Source organism: Oryctolagus cuniculus, chromosome 8 (genome assembly GCF_051225735.1).
Source record: "Oryctolagus cuniculus isolate XC-2025 breed Fujian yellow rabbit chromosome 8, ASM5122573v1, whole genome shotgun sequence".
Taxonomy (NCBI): Eukaryota; Metazoa; Chordata; class Mammalia; order Lagomorpha; family Leporidae; genus Oryctolagus; species Oryctolagus cuniculus.
Genome location: NC_142874.1, coordinates 48,828,247 through 48,848,731, shown reverse-complemented (window position 1 = coordinate 48,848,731; position 20,485 = coordinate 48,828,247). Strand labels below are relative to the sequence as shown.

At 47.5% G+C, this 20,485-nt stretch overlaps 1 protein-coding gene across 10 annotated transcripts in view; it reads left to right on the top strand.

Moving 5' to 3' along the window:
• Positions 1-11,545: 11,545 nt before the first annotated feature.
• Positions 11,546-20,485, top strand: part of SMAD1 (SMAD family member 1) — an 86,546-nt gene continuing 77,606 nt past the window's right edge. For 2 of the 10 annotated variants that reach the window (XM_070047474.2, XM_008267390.5), the window contains exon 1: positions 11,546-11,720. The gene's annotated coding sequence lies outside the window, so the exon portion shown is untranslated. Of the gene's footprint in view, positions 11,721-11,839; positions 12,203-12,900; positions 12,988-14,187; positions 20,246-20,485 lie in introns of those variants that run through there. The other 8 variants (XM_070047475.2, XM_051820037.3, XM_070047471.2 and 5 more) reach the window with 7 other exon arrangements.

Sequence of the window (20,485 nt, the reverse complement as noted above, 5' to 3'; positions counted from 1 at the left end):
CTAAGTGTTAATAAATCTCAATCACCAGCAGAACGAACTGATACATGTAATAAGAAAAAATGAAAAGCCTCTGTAGCAGAGATTCCTGGCTGCCTATTCAATAGTCAATGTTGTGCTGGTAAACGTTTAAACACTGGCTCCCCGAAAAAGGCAGAACCTTGATTTGTGGTATCAGTTTTTGTGGTGTAAATACTCCCACACTGCCAATTTCAGGCCATCAGTGGGATCGACCACAAACTTGCAATAAAACCTGGAAATGAAACCATCACCTCCGCCACGTCTGCCCAAGCCATTTGGAGCACACTGTCCACTCGTCCTTACGCCATTTGGCTGCAGGAACAGAGTAAAATATGGAATGGTGTTTCCCAGCCACGGGAAGGAAGAGGCCAGGTCAGAGTTCTCGCAATGAGATGCAGGCAGACGTTGTGAGTTGGTGACGACCTATTACAGATGGCAGTACGTGATGTCTTCCTAAGAGGGCCCCAGACTCAGTTTACCCTTTTATCCTTGCACTTTTTCCTTCTTACTAAGGATCCAGTTATGAAGCCTAGAGCTGCAGCAGCTATATTATAACCAATAATGAGGGAGAGGCGAAAGGAATTGCAGATCTTGGCCCTAACGCCTTTCAGCCATCTCAACATCACTAGGAGTCCTTTTTCTGATATTTTTACAAGAGATAAAATACACGCTTATCTTGCTTAGGTCACTGTCATGTAGGTTTTGTGGTAAACGTAGCCAAAGGCATTCCTTCAATGTGGGAAATCTTGCCAATGGATGCAGGCCTAGAGCAGAGACATTTCTACTGGTAGTGCAACTTTTCAGGATTTCTTTTTCCTGGAAATCATGTAATCATGATAACTTGAAAAAGTTGGCTAGTCCACTAATGATTCTGTTGGTGTGAGTCTACCTGAAATATTTCCTTTGGAGGCAGAAATTGCAATTCTAGCTCTGCACCATGAACATCTGGTGAAAAGAAAGTCGGCTACGTTGCCTACTAGAGGCCATGGCGCTCGTTTTAGAGGCCTCTGCGGACTTCCCACTTCCCAGGCTGGTGCTTCACTTTCCTCACCCATAGAATGGAGCCAACATCCTTTCTATCTCACAGGACTGCTTTAAAGGAAAGGGGCTTAATAACAGCTCTAGAAGGGACCCAAAACAATGCCAGGCGAATCGTAAACACAAACGTTAGCTATTGTGATTGCCGCTTTTATTCCTCACAAAGTCTTTTAAGGAGGCACTGGTGTTATCTGCAAGTGGGGATGATGGCATCTACCTGTGGGGAGGGTCAGAGACTCTCAGGTGTTAACCTTGGGCCAGGTGGCCAGGTCACTGCTCAGTAGAATGTGACCATTATAAATCTGACTTAGAATACCACCAGCACGAGGCTCTTTGAGTGAGATTAGTGCCAAAATAGTGTATCAGGAAAGAGAAAGAGGGGCTTTCTTGTGTGAGAGAGGGCCAGTCATTATTCATTCATTTCTGTAATGTACTTACAGGGCCTTGTGATATTTAATGAATGGGTTAAACAATGACTGACGTGTGACACAAGATATATCCCAACCACGTCACAGGGCACAGGAAGAGGAAGGGGAGCAGAGGACACCTCAAGGATGAGGCTTTGGCAGATAGAAGAGAGAAATCTAGATGAGGAGAACTAGAACTGGGCCTGATTCTGCTATTTCTAAATTTTTTGGCCTTGGGAAAAAATTACTTAACTTCTCCTCACTGGTTAAAATGAAAATTTGAACTCAATGTGCCCATCATCCTAGCTTTTAAAAGGATTTTTATTTGCTTGTTATTTTAATATCTAGGCAATGACATCAGATTTTAAAAATGTATAGAATTTTTTCAATGGGATCACACATCAAATAGGAACAAATGATATGAACTTTATTTATTTATTTATTTACTTATTTATTTATTGACAGGCAGAGTTAGACAGTGAGAGAGAGAGACAGAGAGAAAGGTCTTCCTTTACCATTGGTTCACCCCGCAAATGGCCGCCACCACCTGCGCGCTGCGCCGATCCGAAGCCAGGAGCCAGGTGCTTCCTCTTGGTCTCCCCTGTGGGTGCAGGGCCCAAGCACTCGGGCCATCCTCCACTGCCTTCCTGGGCCACAGCAGAGAGCTAGACTGGAAGAAGAGCAACTGGGACAGAATCTGGCTCCCCAACCGGGACTAGAACTGGGGGTGCCAGCCCCACAGGCAGAGGATTAGCCAAGTGAGCCGTGGAGCTGGCCTGAACTTTTTTTTAAAAAAAGTTTTTATTTTTATTTTACTTGAAAGAGAGACTGAGATAGACAGAGATAGTCCATCTGTTGATTCACTCCCCAAATGCTTGCAACATCCAGGGCTGGGCAAGGCTGAAGCCAGGAGCCTGGAACTCAATCTGGGCCTCCCACGTGGATGGCAGGGAACCAACTACTTGAGCCATCACTGCTCTCTCCCAGGGTGTGCATTAGCAGAAAGCTGGAGTCAAGCATGGACTGGGACTAGAACTCACACACTCGGATTTGGGGTGCAGATATCCCAAGCAGCATCTTAACTGCTCCACCAAGGGCCCACCATGGATGTAATACTTTTTATAAGTGTTTTGTAGAAATAAGTTTATAAATTTGCCTGGGTTTGTTGTATGAAGAAGACTGTCAAGAAACATGTCTCTCTCTCTCTCTCTCTCTCTCTCTCTCTCTTTTGATAGGCAGAATTAGACAGTGAGAGAGAGAGAAAGGTCTTCCTTTATCTGTTGGTTCACCCCCCAAAATGGCCACCGATCCAAAGCTAGGAGCCAGGTGCTTCCTCCTGGTCTCCCACGTGGGTGCAAGACCAAGCACTTGGGCCATCCTCCATTGCATTCCTGGGCCACAGCAGAGAGCTGGACTGGAAGAGGAGCAAACGGGACAGAATCTGGTGCCCTGACTGGGACTAGAACCCGGAGTGCAGGCGCTGCAGGTGGAGGATTAGCCTAGTGAGCTGCGGTGCCAGCAAGAAACATGTATCTTTAAGGGATATTTGGTAGCAGGTCTGAGAGTTAAAAGCTTATTGGGAGGCACTACTTAAATGATTGAACTTCTCTAAGCAGAAGGATGCTACGGTCAAACCAGTCCTGTAGCAAGAGTATTTCAGCACTTAGAATGACCTGAGGGGTGCCCGGGCATGGTGGAGAACTGGGGGCCACCCTCCAGATCCAGGCACAGTAACCAGAGTTTGGGAAAGAAAGGACAGGTGACGGGTACAGCGTCTTCGGGGACAAATGAACCAAGGGAGGCTTTTCTCTAGATCACTTCCCTGGGGAGGGCTAAATATGACACAGAATTTGGTGGTTTAGCTCAGGATTGGGGCTGGCTCAAACCAAGGGTTTCCACTGTTGTTTCATGAAGTTAGGGGTAACATTTGAGTCCTGGGTAGTAATAATGGTTGGATTAATAGAGGTCATTAAGCAAAGAAAATGCTGTCCATATATTATGTATCTGGAGCTCAGCAGGATTACTACTCATGGTGTGGTGTAGGGGAATAAAAACACTGAAGTTCAGCGTGGCAGGAAGATGGACAGAGGAATCAGTCTCACAGGCCTGTGTCTACATGCTACAGATGCTACGTGACCCCAGCAGAAATGTGGCCTCAGAGAATAGATCTGCTGAGTCAAGAGTACGGAATGCCCCACAAATTTCAAAAAAATATGGAAATCGATATGAAATTCTCCTGTCACCATACTATTTATCATAAAATTTTCCCATGAAATTTGGGATGTAGAGATTGTCATGAAACTTTTAGAAAAAAGGCTAACAATGTCTTGACAAGTTCCTAGAACTCGCATTGAGCACTGAACTTCAGACCCTGAGAAGAGTTACCATGAAGTATGCATGCGCTACATTTTGTTTGTTTGTTTGTTTTGGAAAGGCAAGAGTTTATTGGGGAGAACCCAACAGACTGGAGGGAAGGGGCAAACAAGGAAAAAGAGAGAGAAGGAGAGTGTAAGAGAGAGGTCCAGAGACAGATCAAGAGACAGAGAGAGACAGACAGACAGACATAGAGACAGAGAGATCAGGAGACGGAGAGAAAGAGAGAGAGAGCCACATGTTCAGGAACAGGTCCTTTTAAAACTTTGCCAGGGTGGGCAGGGAAGTAGGAGCAGCGAATCCCATTAGGATGGGTGTGGGGCTGACACTGGCAGTTGGGCCATGTGGCCACCTGGCTTCCAGCAATGGCGGCCGGGGGCTGGAGCCTAGGATGGTGTCAGGGTGTACATCGCGCCATAGATAAGACTGCGCCATTTTACTAACATTCCCCCCTTTTGTTTGTTATAAAGCAGGAGTGGTATGGGATTACATCAGTCCCAAAAGTCCAGGAAGGGTAGAGGGACAATGACTGTTTTTAGAGTTACTTCCTGCTGACATGGGGCGACGAGGCACTCTTCGCTGGCATGGGGCGATGTCTCAAGCCGCTGTCTCCTGGGTAGAGAGCCAAGTATATCCCTGTAGCAGCATTTGGTTGACCACCTGGTTGCTGAGGGCTTTGATTTGTTCCATTATTACCTCCTATAAGCACTTAAACAGACACAGTAGTATAAAAGAGTGAGAATAGCAACCAATGATTATAACAGTGGCATTAACCAGGTAATGAGAGGATTTCATAGATGAGAGGAAATGGGGGGGGGGTGCCTGGACCCTTGTGAGGACTGTTTGATGGACGTGGTTTAAAACTGATCCCAAACAAGACCGTGAGAAAGGCCACTCAACTTTTGCAGATAGAGAGGTTTGTCTGTAGAGAAATTCTGAATAATCATACAACATTAAGGGGGGGGGGGGGGCGGAGAGGACCATCAGTACACACAGGTCAGGAGTAGAGCCATTTAAGTTAGAGTAGAGGCTATGAGTACAAAGGAATGAGGCCCCAAGTGGGTCTAGAACAAAGGACAGAGTCATTATTAGAGAACCTAAGAAAGGTGCTATGTAAGCCACGACTAAGTTTTCTGATTGAGAGGCAACCTGACAGAAGGGGCTTGATAATCATCTGGTGGGCTTTAAGGCCCTGTCAGTTATGAGGCCAAGACTTATCTATCTCTTCACATGGGGTACATCCTAAGGGAGGTGTGGACCTCTTGGGGAAGGCACCCTGTTGACTTCCATTACCTAGCTGGCCTGGGAGGAGAGCTGGCCGGGTAAAGGCAGGTGGCATCTCTAACAGGAAATGTACAGTTCTGCCTGCAATGTTGCTGACCCTACTTGGCTGTCCCCTCAGCAGTAGTGGTTACTTTGGAAGCTTTTGAGTGCTGGGCTTTTCAGCTTGGAGCCAGCAAGGTCTGTGGCTCTGACCCAAAATCCTTTGACTCTGGGGCAGTTCCACTCCAGTGATCCAACTCTTGGCTGGTAGAGCTGCCAGGGCGCTTCATAAGCTGACTTCTGTTGAAGGCTTGACTTTCCACATTGAAAGCCACTGCAGTGGACTGGCCTGTTGGGTCTCCTTGATGGCAGATCACTGTGTAGAGCAGCCATTAATTGGTCTGCCACCTATCTTTACATTGCTTCTGCTGCCTCGCTTCCTCTTCCTCCTGGTTTTTGTTAAAGCAGACCAGAGCGATCCCTGTCTCCAGCTCCTGATCTCAGCTTCCTGAGAATGTGGACCATGGGAAGCAGCAGCGATGGCTCAAGGGCTTGAGTTTCTGCCACCCAGGACCTGGAAGGAGCACCCAGCGCCTAAAGGAAAAACATCACTTGGTATCTGACCACAGCCATGGTAGTAGAAATCTGTTCCTTTAGCAAGATCTGAGAGTCTACTGTGACAGCTCTGTGCAAACTGCACTTGCACTAGGGAACAAACTATACACAGTGCCTACCTGTGTATTATGAAGAAGGTTAAGGTGATCTCCCCATTGGATAGCCAGCAACAAGCCTAAATACATTTATAATTATAAACAGCCCTAAGTTCTTCTGAGGAAAGGGTGTGGTGAGAGCATAAGGATTTCAACTTTTATTTATTTAAAATGCAGAGTGACACAGAAAGAGAGGGAGAGACAGAGAAAGAAAGAGATCTTCCATCCGTTGGTTCATTCCCCAAATGGCTACAGCAGCCAGGGCTGGGTCAGGTTGAAGCCAGGAGTTTGGAACTCCGTCTGGGTTTCCCACAAGAGTGTTGGGGGCCAACTACCTGGTCTATCCTTTGCTGCTTTCCCAGGTACAGTAGCAGGGAACTGGACTGAAAGCAGAGTAGCCAGAACTCAAACCAGTGCTCCAATATGGGATGCCAGTATTGCAGGCGGGCGCCTAACCTGCTGCACCACAATGCTGGCTGCCGGACTAATTCCTTTTCATCTGGGGAATAGCACATCTGTGATCTTGGGCAGTCTCATTCCAGGGAAAGTGATCCATGTAAGTTCACGGAGGGACCTGAAACATAAATAATTCCATTTATTTTTCCATTGAGTAGACCATGTCTGAACAGATTTTTTGCATTCAAATTTTGCAAATGTAAATTTTGCAACCAATTTTGAGGGTTCATCTAACTATAAAAGATTAGCAGCTGATTTTTCTAACAAAATGAAATGATTAAATAGCATAATTAATCTACCTTCAGTTCTCTGGGTATCCCCTTTAATCTGAAGCTCTTGCCCTCCTTCCTATCTCACTAACCAATTTCTCTGGCCACACCCCTTGATCCTGGCGTTACCCCAAATTACACCAGCTTCATGATTTCAGTTTCAAGTATCCCGTTCTCAGACTTCGCTCCGGTTTTTGGGAACAGCTCCCAACTCCAGCAATTTGTGGGCCTGATCAATGCTATCATCTTTCCAACATCTCATATTCCTTTATGTCCTCACTTCCCTCCCGGGCACAGTCCCCAGTAGTCACTGCCTTGCCTACTGGCCACCCGCTGACCTTTTATCTCCATGACACCCACCTGCCCAAAGGCATCCCTGGTTAGACCCACCAATGCCTCCTTATGCCAACTGAGGCTGCAAAAAAATCCACAGCCGTGTTGACTGTTCTTCCTTTAAATTCATGACCATGACCTCAAGTGGGTACTTCATAGTACTGTGTGGTAGTTAGTTCATTGGCTCTCAGCTTCCCCCAGAACATGATGGTTGCATATCGCTCCTACGTCTTCCAGCGTACACATTTCTTCCACCCTCTGCCATTCTCAGAACGCAAGGGCCTTGGCCACCTCGTGGAGAGAAGAGAGCGGTGAGCGCCCCAGATCCCCATCTCTGCAGCCACCAGCCTGTATGCATCCGGGGGCCCTCATACCCTCATACCCTGCTCCTCTATGCGCATGCGCCGTGCCTCCCGCTGGTCTCCTGTGAGCTTCTGCAGCCTGGCGCCAGATCTGTGCTTGGTTGGAAGGGTGGAAACCCACCCCCAGATCACGTGCTCTTTCTCCTTCCCTTCCCCTTCCTTCAAGACCTCTTTCTTGACCGTGAGGTTTTTCCTGTCCCTATAGCAATAACTTCTCTTACCCTGCTTTTCCGTCCCTTGGACCACCAGGTAGCATATGTGTGTATTTATTTAATTATCTGTTTGCCACGATGAGGAGGGGATTTTTATCTGTTTTGTTTGCTACCGGATCCCCGATCCCTGAGCTAGAACAGTGCTTGCTCGCTTCCTTCATTGACTGACTGATTCACCAGTTGTTTATTTATATTTTTAAAGATTTATTTTATTTGATAGGCAGAGTTGGAGAGAGAGGTAGAGACACAGAGAGAGGGCTTCCATCTACTGGTTCATTCCTCCAATGGCTGCAATGGCCGGGGCTGGGTCAGGCTGAAGCCAGGAGCCAGGAGCTTCTTCTGGGTCTACCCACATGGGTGCAGGGGGCCCAAACACTCGGGCCATCCTCTGCTGCTTTCCCAGGTGCATCAGCAGGGAGCTGGATAGGAAGTAGAGCAGTCAGGTCTCGAACTGGCACCCACATAGGATGCCGACACTGCAAGCCGGGGCTTTAACCTGCTGCACCACAGCCCTGGCCCCTCATCAGCTGTTTAATGAGCTCCTCTTCGGTGCCAGACACTGCTTTGAGGTTATAGTAGCAGCACAGTATTCTGAATGCCCTGCTCTTTTGGCTCTGTGCTTAGACAGTGATAAGTGAAACATCCACAGGCAACTAGGGACAGAGGATGTGAAGTGTGAGAGCGGGGGTGGGTCTCATTGAATACCGACATCTGAGTGCAGACTTGAGGGGGGCCAAGCAGTGAGCCCGCAGACATCCTGACGTCCCTGGGGAGGATTTGTGGGAAGGGAACGGCTAGTGCACAGGTGCTGAGCCCACAGGATGTCCAGATTGTTCCAGAAGAATGAGGAGGCCAAGGTGATTTGAAGTGAGCGGGAGGGAGAGTAGGAGCCCAGGTCAGAGAGGTAAAGGAGGGTGAGATGGAGAGATTACACAGGGTCTTGTACACACTGTGAGCGCTTTTAGTCTGAGTGAAACCATGAGCCAAGGAGAGACTTCTAACACCTGTAATACAATGATATTTACAGTTCCCATTCAAGTTTTGCCAACTGTCTCAATAATGCTCTTTTAAAAGGAGTATCCACATTTTATTACCATTTATAGAAGTAGCTTGTACAAAGGAAAAATAAAATTCTATACCATGTGTAATATTAATAATCATTATTTGGAGCTGCAAAGACTGTATGAAGAAGGCTATCTATAGATTTCTAAAAATTAACAGCTTTGGGCTGGCACCGTGGCACACTTGGTTAATCCTCTACCTGCGGCACAGGCATCCCATATGGGCACCAGGTTCTAGTCCCGGTTGCTCCTCTTCCAGTCCAGCTCTCTGCTGTGGCCCGGGAAAGCAGTGGAGGATGGCCCAGGTGCTTGGGCCCTGCACCTGCATGGGAGACCAGGAGGAAGCACCTGGCTCCTGGCTTCGGACTGGTGCAGTGCCGGCTGTAGCGGCCATTTGGGGGGTGAACCAGCAGAAGGAAGACCTTTCTCTCTGTCTCTCTCACTATCTAACTCTGCCTGTTAAATAAAAAAAAAAATTAACAGCTTTATTATGTAGTCATATAGTTTCCCCCATCAGGATCCAATCAAGGAACACACATATAATTTGTCATGTTTTAAAAATGAATTAATTAGTGATATTTGAGAGGGAGAGAGAGAACCAGGGAGCACATTCTTATCTGCTTGTTCACTTCCCAAACGCCTGCAACTACCAGGCCTGGGCAAGGCCAAAGTCCAGAGCTGGGAACTCAATCCAGGTCTCTAAGTGGGTGACAGGTCAGCCATTACCTGCTGCCTCCCAGGATGTGCACTAGCAGGAATCCAACTCAGGCACTGGTGTAGGATGTGAGCCTCTTAATCGTTGGACCAAACACCTGTTCCATCATCACATTTTAAAAAAATTTTTAAAGGTTGATTGTATTTGAAAGGAAGAGAGACACACACAAAGAGGCAGAGAGACAGACAGAGAGAGATCTTCCATTTGCTGGTTCACTCCCCAAATGCCTACAGCAGTCAGTCAGAGCTGGACCAAGCCAAAACCAGGAGCCCAGAACTCCATCTGAGCCTCCCATGTGGGTGGCAGGAACCCAAGTATTTGAGCCATCCCAGGAGCTGCATAAGCAGAAAGCTGGATTGGAAGTGGAGTAGCTGGGACTAGAACCAGACACTCTGATAGAGGGTGCAGGCATCCCACATGGCAACTTGAGCTGCTGTGCCAAATGCCTACCCATCATATCTTTTAAAAATGGTTTTATTGAGATATAATTCACATGTCAATTTGCCAAAGTATACAATTCAATGGCTTTTAGTGCATCTGCAGAGTTGTGCAGCCAGCACCAGATGCAAATTTTAGAAAAATATCATCACCCCATAATCTTTAGCTATCAGGTTCCTCAAATCCCCCAATACCTCATCAATCTACTTTCGGTCTCTATTAATTTGCCTCCTCTGAATATACACATGGAAGCATACAAAATGTGGTATCTGCTTTGTTTCACTTAACATACTGCCTTCAAGGATCACCCACATAGCATGAGCCAGTACTTCATTCCTTTTGTTGGCTGAATAATGGTCCCTTGCATGGGTCCACCTTATTCTCTTTATCTGGGGAGGCTTGTGAGCAGTGGAGGGACCTGATCTAATTGTAATTAACAAGGGTCTCTCCTCTGTTGTTCCAAGGAGCATAGAATGAGCGACTGTGTCACCTGCTGCATTAAGGGAAAATAAGATGAGATCCAAGAATTGACCAGTAAGCACTCAAGTCGTTTAATGAAGAAGGGAATTTAATTAGCATAAGTATTGATGTCTAATTTATAAATGGAATTTTATGGGTTTCCTTGTATTTCCTTTGAATAATTAAATATGAAATGCAGATGTAATAATTAATTAATAATAAATTCAATTGGCTTGCCAGACACACAAAGGTAAATGAACAATTGGAGAGTATCATTATTTGACATTCGTCTTTGAGGTTTTCCTTTTTTTTTTTTTTTTAAGAGAGAGAGATTTATTTATTTGAAAGGCAAAGTTACAGAGAGAGAGAGAGAGACAGGGAGAGACAGAAAGAGAGAGATATTCCATCTGCTAGTTCACTCCCCACATGGCCACAACAGCTGGAGCTGGGCTGATCTGGAGCCAGGAGCCAGTTTTTTTCCAGATCTCCTTCATGGGTGCAGGAATCCAAGCACTGGGGCCATCTTCCTCTGCTTTCCCAGGTGCATTGGCAAGGAGCTGGATTGAAAGTGGAGTAGACAGGACTGGAACCAGCAAGGGTGCCTGAGCCTGAGGCTTCACCCACTTCACCACAGCGTTGGCCCCTGATTTTTTCTCTATATTGCTGGTGAAGATTCTTTTGGTTCATGTGAAATCTATCCCTCAGAATAATTATTCTTCTCCAAATGTAACTCAACATTATGGGAATTATTCAAGATTCAATGCCAGCTTTTAGATAGTAGGCCAACAGGGAAGTTGATTCTTGCAAGATTATTTTCAATGCCTGTGCAGATCACACAGATAAGAGTTGTTTAAGCCTTATAGGGGTTGATGTCATCTAAAAAAATAGTACAGGGCCCTGCACGTGGAGTAGGGGGTAAACTGACCACCTAGGACACCGGCTTCCCAGATGGGCACCAGATGGAGTTCCGGCTGCTCCAGTTCCCATCCAGCTCCCTGCTAATGCTCCTGGGAAAGCAAAGGAGGATGGCCCAAGTCCTTGGACCCCTGTACACACAGGGGAGACCCTGAGGAGGCTCATGTGTCCTCTCTGGTCCAGCGCTGGTCATTGCAGCCATTTGGGGAGTGAACCAGCAGATGGAAGATCTCTCTCTCTCTCTCTCCCCCTTTCTATATCCCTGCCTTTCAAATAAACAAATACATCTTAAAAAAAAAAAATAAAGTACAAATTGGATCACAAAACCTCTGTCATGATTTGGATCGTGGGATCCCAGGTCGGCACAAAGTCCATCTCCTCACTCAGGGTTTGGTATGGGCACATGCAGTGCCAAGTAGTCTGTCCAATTCTGGGTACAGGCAACGTCTGGGGCCTGCAAATCTTGGGGGAGTGCGTGTGGGGGCCAGGAAAACACGAGGGGAAAAGGCGCACGTCGGAAGACACTTGTCAAAAACGCGCTCCACGTTTACTGGACAGTTCGGGGGGGAGGTGGCGGCGGTGGACCGCGTTAACCAAGATTTCGGAAAATAAACACACGGAACACGGAACTTCCCGTGCAGAGAAGGCACCACCGGGGCCGCTCCACGGCGGCTCCAGGAGGCAGCGCTGGGTGAGCCAGATCGCCGCCCGCGCCGGTTTCTCTCCCCGGAATAAACGGGGCGTGGGGCTGCGGGCGGGGGCGGGCGCTGTCCGCGAGCACCGGCAGAGCTGCGCTCGCGCCGCCGGGCCGGGAATTTGGAGAGGATCCCTGGTCGGCAGGCGGCGGCGGCGGCGGCGCGCGGGTGCGCGTGTGAGGGAGCGAGCGAGCGAGCGAGCCGGCGGGCGGGCAGGCGAGTGCGCCGGGTATTGGCAGCCGAGGAGTGGAGGCTGGGCGGCTCCGACTCCCTGACGCCAGCGCGACCAGATCCATCCAGGCTCCGGGAGCGGGCGGGCGGAGGACGGAGAGGCCGAGCGGCTCAGCCCGGGCCGCGGCGCGGGGAGGGACCCTGCGAGCGCAGCGCGGCGCCCCGCTCGGCGGCTCGGATCCGGGCCGCGGGACCCCGCTCGCCCAGCCACTCGTGCGCCCGCGCGGACAGGCGCGCCGCCAACCCGGTAAAACGAAACAGACCCGAACCCAACTTTGCCTTCTGCCGCATCCCCGCTCTCCGCTCGGCGCCCTGGGTTTCCGAGCGCTTCCGCCGCCTCGGCCAGGGCGGGCGCGGGGCCGCCGCGGTCGGGCGCGGGCTGCGCGGCGCGAGGGGCTCTGACCCGCGTGGGGCGGACCGCGGACCCCCCACCCCCACCCCTACCACCAGCACCATGATGGCGCCTCCCGGCCGCTGTGAGGAGCGAACCTGTCCGCGGGTCCTCCTCTCGTGCCCGGTCGCGCCCGGCCAGGACTGCCCGCGCGTCTTTGTTGGGTCCGCGGTGGGGAAGCCGCGTTCCTCGGCCCCCCGGGCCTGCCCACCGCGGGGTCGCCCCGCGGCCGCCCTCCCCCTCCGCCCCGCGTCCCCGGTTCTCTTTCCCTGTCTGCAGCGGCGCCGAGGCCCTGGCCCCGCGGGCCCATTGTGTCCCGCGCCGCCGCCGGCCGGGGCGACCCTTGCGGGGCTCGCAGAGGACGGCCGCCGGCGCTGCCCGCCTGGAGGAAAGGGACGCCCTGGGGGGGGGGGGCTCCTCCGCATCCCACGCGGGTCCCCTTCGCGGCCCCCCAGGGAGCCTCTTTGGGGTCGAGGTCAAGGAAAGTTCGCACCGAAATTCCCTCTAATTTATTCAAAGCTTTGGCGGCGGCGCGTAATTTTTTCCCCCCTTCTTCCGCCTCCACCCCCTGCGTCTCGGAGCGAGTGTCGTCTCATTCCTTTCCCTTGACCGGATTCGATTGCCTCACTGCATGTGCATTCGTGAGTTCGCCGACGAACAACTGTTCCTTTGCTGTGCGCCCCGGCTTTGTCGGTGTTTGTGGGGCGAGGTGGGGGCGGTGGGCGTGAGGGAGACGGGCCGTGGGCTTGTTTGCCTGGTTCGCTGCCTATAGAGGAGGGCTGGAAGGGAGCGCGGCCCCTGCCCGTGCCCGGGGCCGGGAGGAGGAACGACTCCCTGGCCGGATCGCCGCTCCACCAGCGGCTGCGGCTTTTGTTTATTTGGAAGCGCAAGCGATTTTGAAGTGTGCGGTGCGCCGTAACCGGGGAGGCGCTTTCCTGCCGATCACCGAGGCCGGTCTCGGAGAGAATCTGCTCCCGGGGAAAAGCAGCGCTTCCGTGAGTGCCGGGGGGATACCCGGCCCTGCGCCTCCCCGCCGTGCCCTCTTCCCGTTGGATCTGAAGTTTCCAAGTATGTGGAATGATAGAGAAGTTGCATGATTTCTGTCTTCCTGTGGCTGAAACTCCCAGCAGCTTGGGCACAGAAATCAATCAACCTCTCTCTCTCTCTCTTTCACTCTCGACTCGCGGTGCCTGACCTGGACAGCATGCCCACACCTCGGCGGCACCATGAGAAAACTGCTCCCTGCCCGTGCCGATTTTTCGCCCTGTTCGTAATGACCCCTCTGCAGGGTATTGGAGGTGGCTGAGCTGGCTTGGAACCACTGTTTGAAAAGCAGGGAGGCAGAAGCGACGTGCGAGCGGCCCCGGCATTTTTTCAGTTGGTGTGAATATTTTTGCATCAGTGTTATTCTGATGTGGGTGCCAGGCCTAAGTACGCTGGCTGTACTGATTAAAGTGTCTGTCCTCCTCCCTCCCTCCCTCCTTCCCATTTGCAGTTACTTGATATCTCGGTGCAGGTGGCGCACCATTTGTGTAATGCTGCAGTTCTTAGGGAACTGTCACCAGGGCCCGGAGAGATGATTTTCTGGAGGTGGGTGGTGCCAGACCCTCGGAGGATCCAGGCAGCGTCGGGTTTCTTCTGAGGGTAGGGATTTGTCCTTGGTTTAGTTTTGACCCCACCACCCATAGGTATGTAACCAAGGACATGTCGCTTTCTGCAGAAGTACCCTTTAGTTTTATACCCTTGAAGAGCCGATGACTTTCCCACTTCAGAGGAAGGACAGCTTTTAGGCCATTAAAAATGTTAAGCCCTTACACCTCTTGGAATTTGAGTCAGTTTATTTTTTTCCTACTGAGTTCATTAAAGTATTAAAAGAAGGTAAATATCATTTTCCCAACCACACTTATTAGTGAGAGACTAAATTTCAAGTTTGCAATGTTGATCTCCAGCAATTCTGGGTTTAAGGTAAAATGTAGTAGCTTGGTTGATTGGAAGAAGAGTAAACTCGAGTGTCATTAGGCGAGCCTATTTAAGCTGCAGTCGCCTACATAATCAAGGCCAAGTTGTGTATGTATAAAAGATCTCATTTATGTAGTCTTACAAGGCTAATGGAGGCATCGCGGAGGCTTTATAAATAATGTAAGTTGTGTATAATGTAGAGTCTCCAGAGACGGCAGAGAAAGCATCATTACCAGCCTTTTCAACCTGCTTGAGATCTTAAATTGATTTACAGCACTGAACTGGTGCAAAATGATACATCAGGATGACATGGGGTCAGCCTGTAAAAGTCTATGATGTCAGCCTATTAGTTCAGTCATCATAATTAAACCATATTACAGGGCAGCTAAGCAGGAGTCTGGCCTTATGCTTCAGATATGGGTGGTACATAGATTTTGTTTATAGGGGAAAGGCCAAGATGGCCAAGAACGCTAGCGTTTTGGCTTGCCAAACAATGAATTTCTGAAAAAAGAAAATGAAGATAAATGCAGAGCTGTTAAGTCTGCATTGTGTAAGCAGCTTTCCATTTAGTGGTGAAGAACCGCATGCGAGGGGGGTGCTGATGAGGACCTTTGCAGCTCTGATCCAGGCACTGAAGCTGGCTGCGAGTGAACTTGAATTTAACTTAGCCTTAGGGACCTTCTAAAATATCAGAGGACCACATACTTTTTATCTCTGATCCTTTTATTAGCACCGACTTTGCTGTGTATTAATATATCAGCTGACATGTTATTCCTTTAGTCACAGTTCCCAGGCCTCCACTGAAAACACAGGCAATTAAATTGAACATATGACCCGTTCAGGGATAGGAGACCCTTGGTTTTTGCTTGAATTTCTTAGAATCCTTTTTCGATCTATGGATCATTGAAACTGTGCTGTCCATTAAGGTAGCCATAACCACAAGTGGTTATTTAAGTTGCAACTAATTAGAATGAAATAAGAATTAATTTTCTCAGCACTAGTGACATTTCCAAAGCGCCCAACAGCCACAAGCAGCGAGCGGCTGCCATATTGGACGGTGTGCCCACAGAACAGTTCCATCGTCATAGAAGGTGCTGTCAAACCGGCCTTACTCGTTACCGCTAAGGAGTCTGTGGGGTCAAAGACAGAGATGTGCACATGTCAATCATTTGTTCCACTAACTAGCTGTTCTCATCAAAGGAACAGTTTCAAAGGGACAGCTGAAAGGACTGGATAAAATGATGACATTAATTTAGATTTTAAGTAACTAATACTTCTGAAGTTTGCTTTCATTTCTTTTACAAGGAAGCTGTAATAGAGTATTGAAAAGACTTGAGGGTTTTTTTGCTGAAAATCAGGTGATCAAATCATGCCCTGCATTCTTAGTACCCAAAAATTTTAAAAAAGAATGTAGATCGTATTTATCCTAATTTGAGTTAGAGCATTAGGTAGAAGAAATAATTGTAGCTAATTTTTTTCCCTGAGGTTTCACGGTGTGCTAGGCATTTGTACAATTCGCATATCTCATTTAAGCCTTAAAATTCTCTAAGTGCTATTGTCACGTTTTACAGGTGATGAAACTAAAATCAGAGTAACTCAGTATCTCATCTCAGGCTGCTTTTGACCAGTTGAGTGGTTATGATATGTAATCTTAGCTGGGCATGGGCAAGGCAGTTCTGCCTCTCGAGCCTCGTTCTTATCTATTTTTTATTTTCCATCTGGAATACCCACTCATTATTCTGCTGGGATTTATTATATACATGACTTTGCTTTTATTTATTAAGCCCTTCAACAAATTTGCTCACTACCGTGCTTTTCAAAGCTGTCCTCTCCTATTGTCCCTTTGTAAGTGATTAAAAAAGGAAAAATAATGTTAACAGCTAATAATGTTAATAGTTGTCAAAGCAGCACATAATTTGAAAAATAAATCTGACATAAAATTAATGCATTTCAAAACCAAATCAATTTTATCTCTGCTTTTCAGAGTAATTCCTGCCACTTTGCCCTTGTGTTTTCTTGTGTAATCACAAGCTGATGGTCGTGATGAAGATTATTCTAGTTATCTATCTTTTCAGAATGAGTATGTCTTCCTGGGCTGTTAAACACTACAGCTTGAGATAAGGGTAGTTCATTACAAAATCCATAGGTTTTTTTTTTTTTTTTAACATTTAATGGCAACTTTTGTGTAATGTCTTATAATATAGTTATTACCTTTTTTTTGGTCAGGGCTATTTAAGAAATTGTGGATCCTTCATCCTCTCATTACTCCCATCCTCTCATCCAAAAGTGTTTACACGCCCTGGCAAATGTCTGTATACACCTGAATACCCAAAGTGTGTGGTCTTTCAGGGGAAGTACTTTGGTGACACTCCTTGAAAGTGCGTTCAGAGATGTTCAGATCTGTAGTTGTCTTTTAGAAGAGCAGAGATATTTAGTGCTAAAAGTTGCAGTGAAGATTTTTCTAATCCAGTTGGTTCAGATCAAGACGAGCAGTTGAGTCCCCTAGAAGGTAACGGACTTGCCTCAAGCTCCCTGTCCAGAGCTAGGATAGGGAAAGCCAGAACTTTCCCAGTGCTGGGAGTGTTCACTTGTTTGCTTCCTTCTGCTCTGCTCACTGTGTCTGAGGCTTTGCTCTGAGCATACCCAGTGAATTTGGGACAGGTGGGAAAGAAGAATTTTTGGCATGATGCAGACTTTTTATATCTAACCTTGTTTGAGCTAAGTTTGAATCAAGTCTGACAGCCGTAGAGAGATGTTTGTTTTATACAGATTAAAATCGATTTTTTCTTTCTGAAAATGGAAAAGAAAAGTCCCAAGTCTAATTTAATCAATGGGACCTTATTAGAAAGTGGGAGACCCAAGTTCAAATTAAATCTGATTCACAGGGAAATACGTGAATCTCCTTTTGACTCTCAAAAGCAAATCACATTTCGCACCAAAAGCTGAAGTTGGAGGGAGTCCTTTGAGACAAGAATCTGGAGGATACCAGAGGGAGTTAGAAAGGTCTGAGGAGAAAAGGACTATTTAAATATAAAAAGGTGCAGAAATCAGTATTAAGTCATAAATGCTTTTGAGGTACATGAAATGTTCTGTTCTGGGACGTCTCTATATGGTTTTACTTTTTGATACCAAGATTGAAGGGCAGGATTTGATAACAAATGGCGGCCCCCTGAAATCTCTGGACTCTTCTGTTATTTTCTGGTTAGCACAAATATTCAGTCTAAACTGGTGATGTGTCATCTGATTTGCAGCAAAAGTACCTGAAGTGTTTGTAACACTTACATTGCTATAGGTTCCTTAGAAAAGACAGACAAAAACCAAGTCATTACTCTAAAGTGTTCATTCTGATGTGTACTGTTGAGATGGTGGCAGTTTTAAGAGATGCATAGCTAGTCTTTTTTTTTTTTTTTTTTTAATTTCCCTCCCCAACACAGCTAGTCTTTATAGGTAAAAAAATACATCTGTAGCAGGCTCTCCAGAGTGTTCACTGGCATAGAGAACCCATCTTTCACACAGTAAAAGCCAAAATTTTCATAAACAGTTCAACTCCACTGACTGGACCAGAGTCGTAGGAGGGTGCTGGGAACCGCAGTATTTGCATAGTGATCTTTGTAATTTTTGACAGAAGCAAAAATTAGAACTTCAGAGAAGGCTTCTTAAAAATAAAGCGTCAGACCTTCTAGGGTAGGGAGCCCTTAACCTGGTGATTTCCCCAAATCCCTCCTCTTCTTGGCTCCAAGTGTTTGGAAAAGAAGCCTGATGTCTTATAAGCACCCAGGTCTGTGGTGTGGTGGATTGGTTTTCTTAACCAATTTTTTGACATGGTAAGCCTGAATTTAAAGAAAGAACACATACACAGACAGCTATCAATTATGTGTCTACATGCTTGGAAGCTCAAGATGCAAACCAGTGTTCACTGTGTCATGCCTAGGGAGTGGAGGATCAAGAGGTCTATATTTATTCAGAAATATACTTTTATACATAATTGTTAATGCTTTATTTGTAGCTCCCCTTAATTTTAGTGCTATAACAATACAGTTTTTTTTTTTTTTTTGGTACAATCTCAGATGTTAGAGTATAGTTACACAAATTATTCATTCATTTTCTTCTCCTTGTCTATCTTTTGTGGTTTTCTTGCGGTGTGTTTAAGCAAAGTGGAAGTATTTCAGGACTTTATAGCTTTTTGTCTTTCAGTTTCAAACACCACAAGAAAAAAGGGGAAACTAATTATCTTGTAGTTATTATAATTAGGCATTAAATTAAGTCATTGGTCATTTATCGAAGTACAAGATCTTTGTTTAGACTGAAAAAAGCATGTCTTTTGCATGGAAGAGGATTATTAAATATGTCCTTGTTGGATGGTTTTGGTGCTTTATTGTTAATAAATGTATGCTTCCTTTATTCTGTGAAATTAATTTTGAGGGGCTCAGTAATTAGTGATAAGACACAAAAAGTGGTAAATGCAGCAGCATTGTAAGAGTTGCTGCAAGGTGATACAGGAGTCAGCTCTCTGGACAATGCCCGTGAGGGGTTGGGATGTGGAGAGGAATGGGGTCTGCTTGGGTACAACGGAGAGAGACATTCTAAGCAGAGCAGTGGCCTGGAAAGCTTGGGCGTGTCCTTAGACCAGCACTGTCTGGTAGGATTTCTGCAGTAGCAGAAATGTGCTGTGTCTGTGTTGGGTAATACAATAGCCATGGCCTATCAGACACCTAAAATGTGGCTGTTGCAAACGAGTAACTGCATTTTAAGATCTGAATTATGTGTCAGTCGCCACACGTGGCTGTCACATTGAACAGCACAAGTCTGGAGAGCAGTGAGCAGCTCTGCCGGACTCAGTGGATGTTACTGTGGAGCCCAGCGTGGTGGTGTGCAGGAGCCATTCAGGAAGGTGACGGCGGAGTGTGAGGTTGAGGGACTTGCAGTGTCAGCCTGGGGGGGCATTGGGAAGTTACCGACAGTGTTTGAACCTACAGTTTGGATTGGAGGGGCAGGCGTAGAGTCTGGATGGCAGGAAATTTAGCGTAGAGTGTCCCATGTGATAGTAAAGGTGGAAATATAAAGAGGTTTTTTTTTTTTTTGGCGGATAAAAAACCATGAAGACTTGGTGATTATATGGGTATAGAGTAATGAGAGAGAGAGAGAACAAGAGAGAGCAAGCTACAAGAGATTATCCTTAAATTGCCAGCTTCACTGGCTAGAAAATTAATAAGTCATTACTTAAGGATAGGGGAGAATAGTTGCAGAAGGAATGAGGATTGTGTGTTAAGTTAGAATTGACATGTTGAATTCAAGGTGGGCTGTCCAAGTGGAGGTGTTGTCCAGACAGGTTGGAGATGGTAACCACAATTTAGGGAGGAGTTTAGGCAGCCAGTTTAGGAAGCCTGGCGGTCATCTCTTGAGCATTCCGAGAGGACTAGGAAGAGAGAAACAGAGCTGCTGGTTGACTCCCCCCGGGGCCCACGGTTAGGAATCAGGAAAGAGGCATGTTTGAAATAGGTAACAGAAGGAACTGGATACAGTGTGGGATCAGGGGAGTGGCGAGACCAGGAGGCCCACAAGAAGGAGGCCAGAAGGCAGTTCCGAGGAGGAAATGCGTAGTCAGGTTAACCGAGTGAATGCAGTTGTGGGGAAATGACTGAGTATTAAAAAATGAGAAATAGGTTCTTAAACGCCCTCGAGTGACTTGCTTTTCAGAATAGATGAGACCTGGTCAGAATCAAGGGTCGAGGGAAAGAAGTTAGAGTAGAGAGAGATGAAAGACGGTGAGGCCTGTGCTCTGGAGTGCAGGCGACAGAATGCTGTCCGTGGAGGGCGGGGTGTCCAAGTGGGAGAGGAACGCACAGAGCAGAGCGGGGGCCAGCTTGTGCTGATCCTCGTGGTGGTGTTGGCAGCAGAGAGCCCTGTGTTGGGATGGCGAAGGGAGAGACTCAGCAAGAGGTAAGGGAAGTGGAAGAGACGTTTTGGGAGAGCCGCTGTAGGTGGTGTGCCAGGGACTCTGGAGACCTGGAGTGAGTGTGACAGCTGGGAGAGGTTGATGAGGCTGGCTGCACAGTGGGCCAGGTAACTGCTGCTTTCTGGTGTGACTCTGTGGCCCGGTGGGTCTGGGGAGAGCAGGTAGGTTCAGATACGAGACTAAGTCAGATTGCCCAGGTGGAGCTCTGTGCCCCTACTCTCATC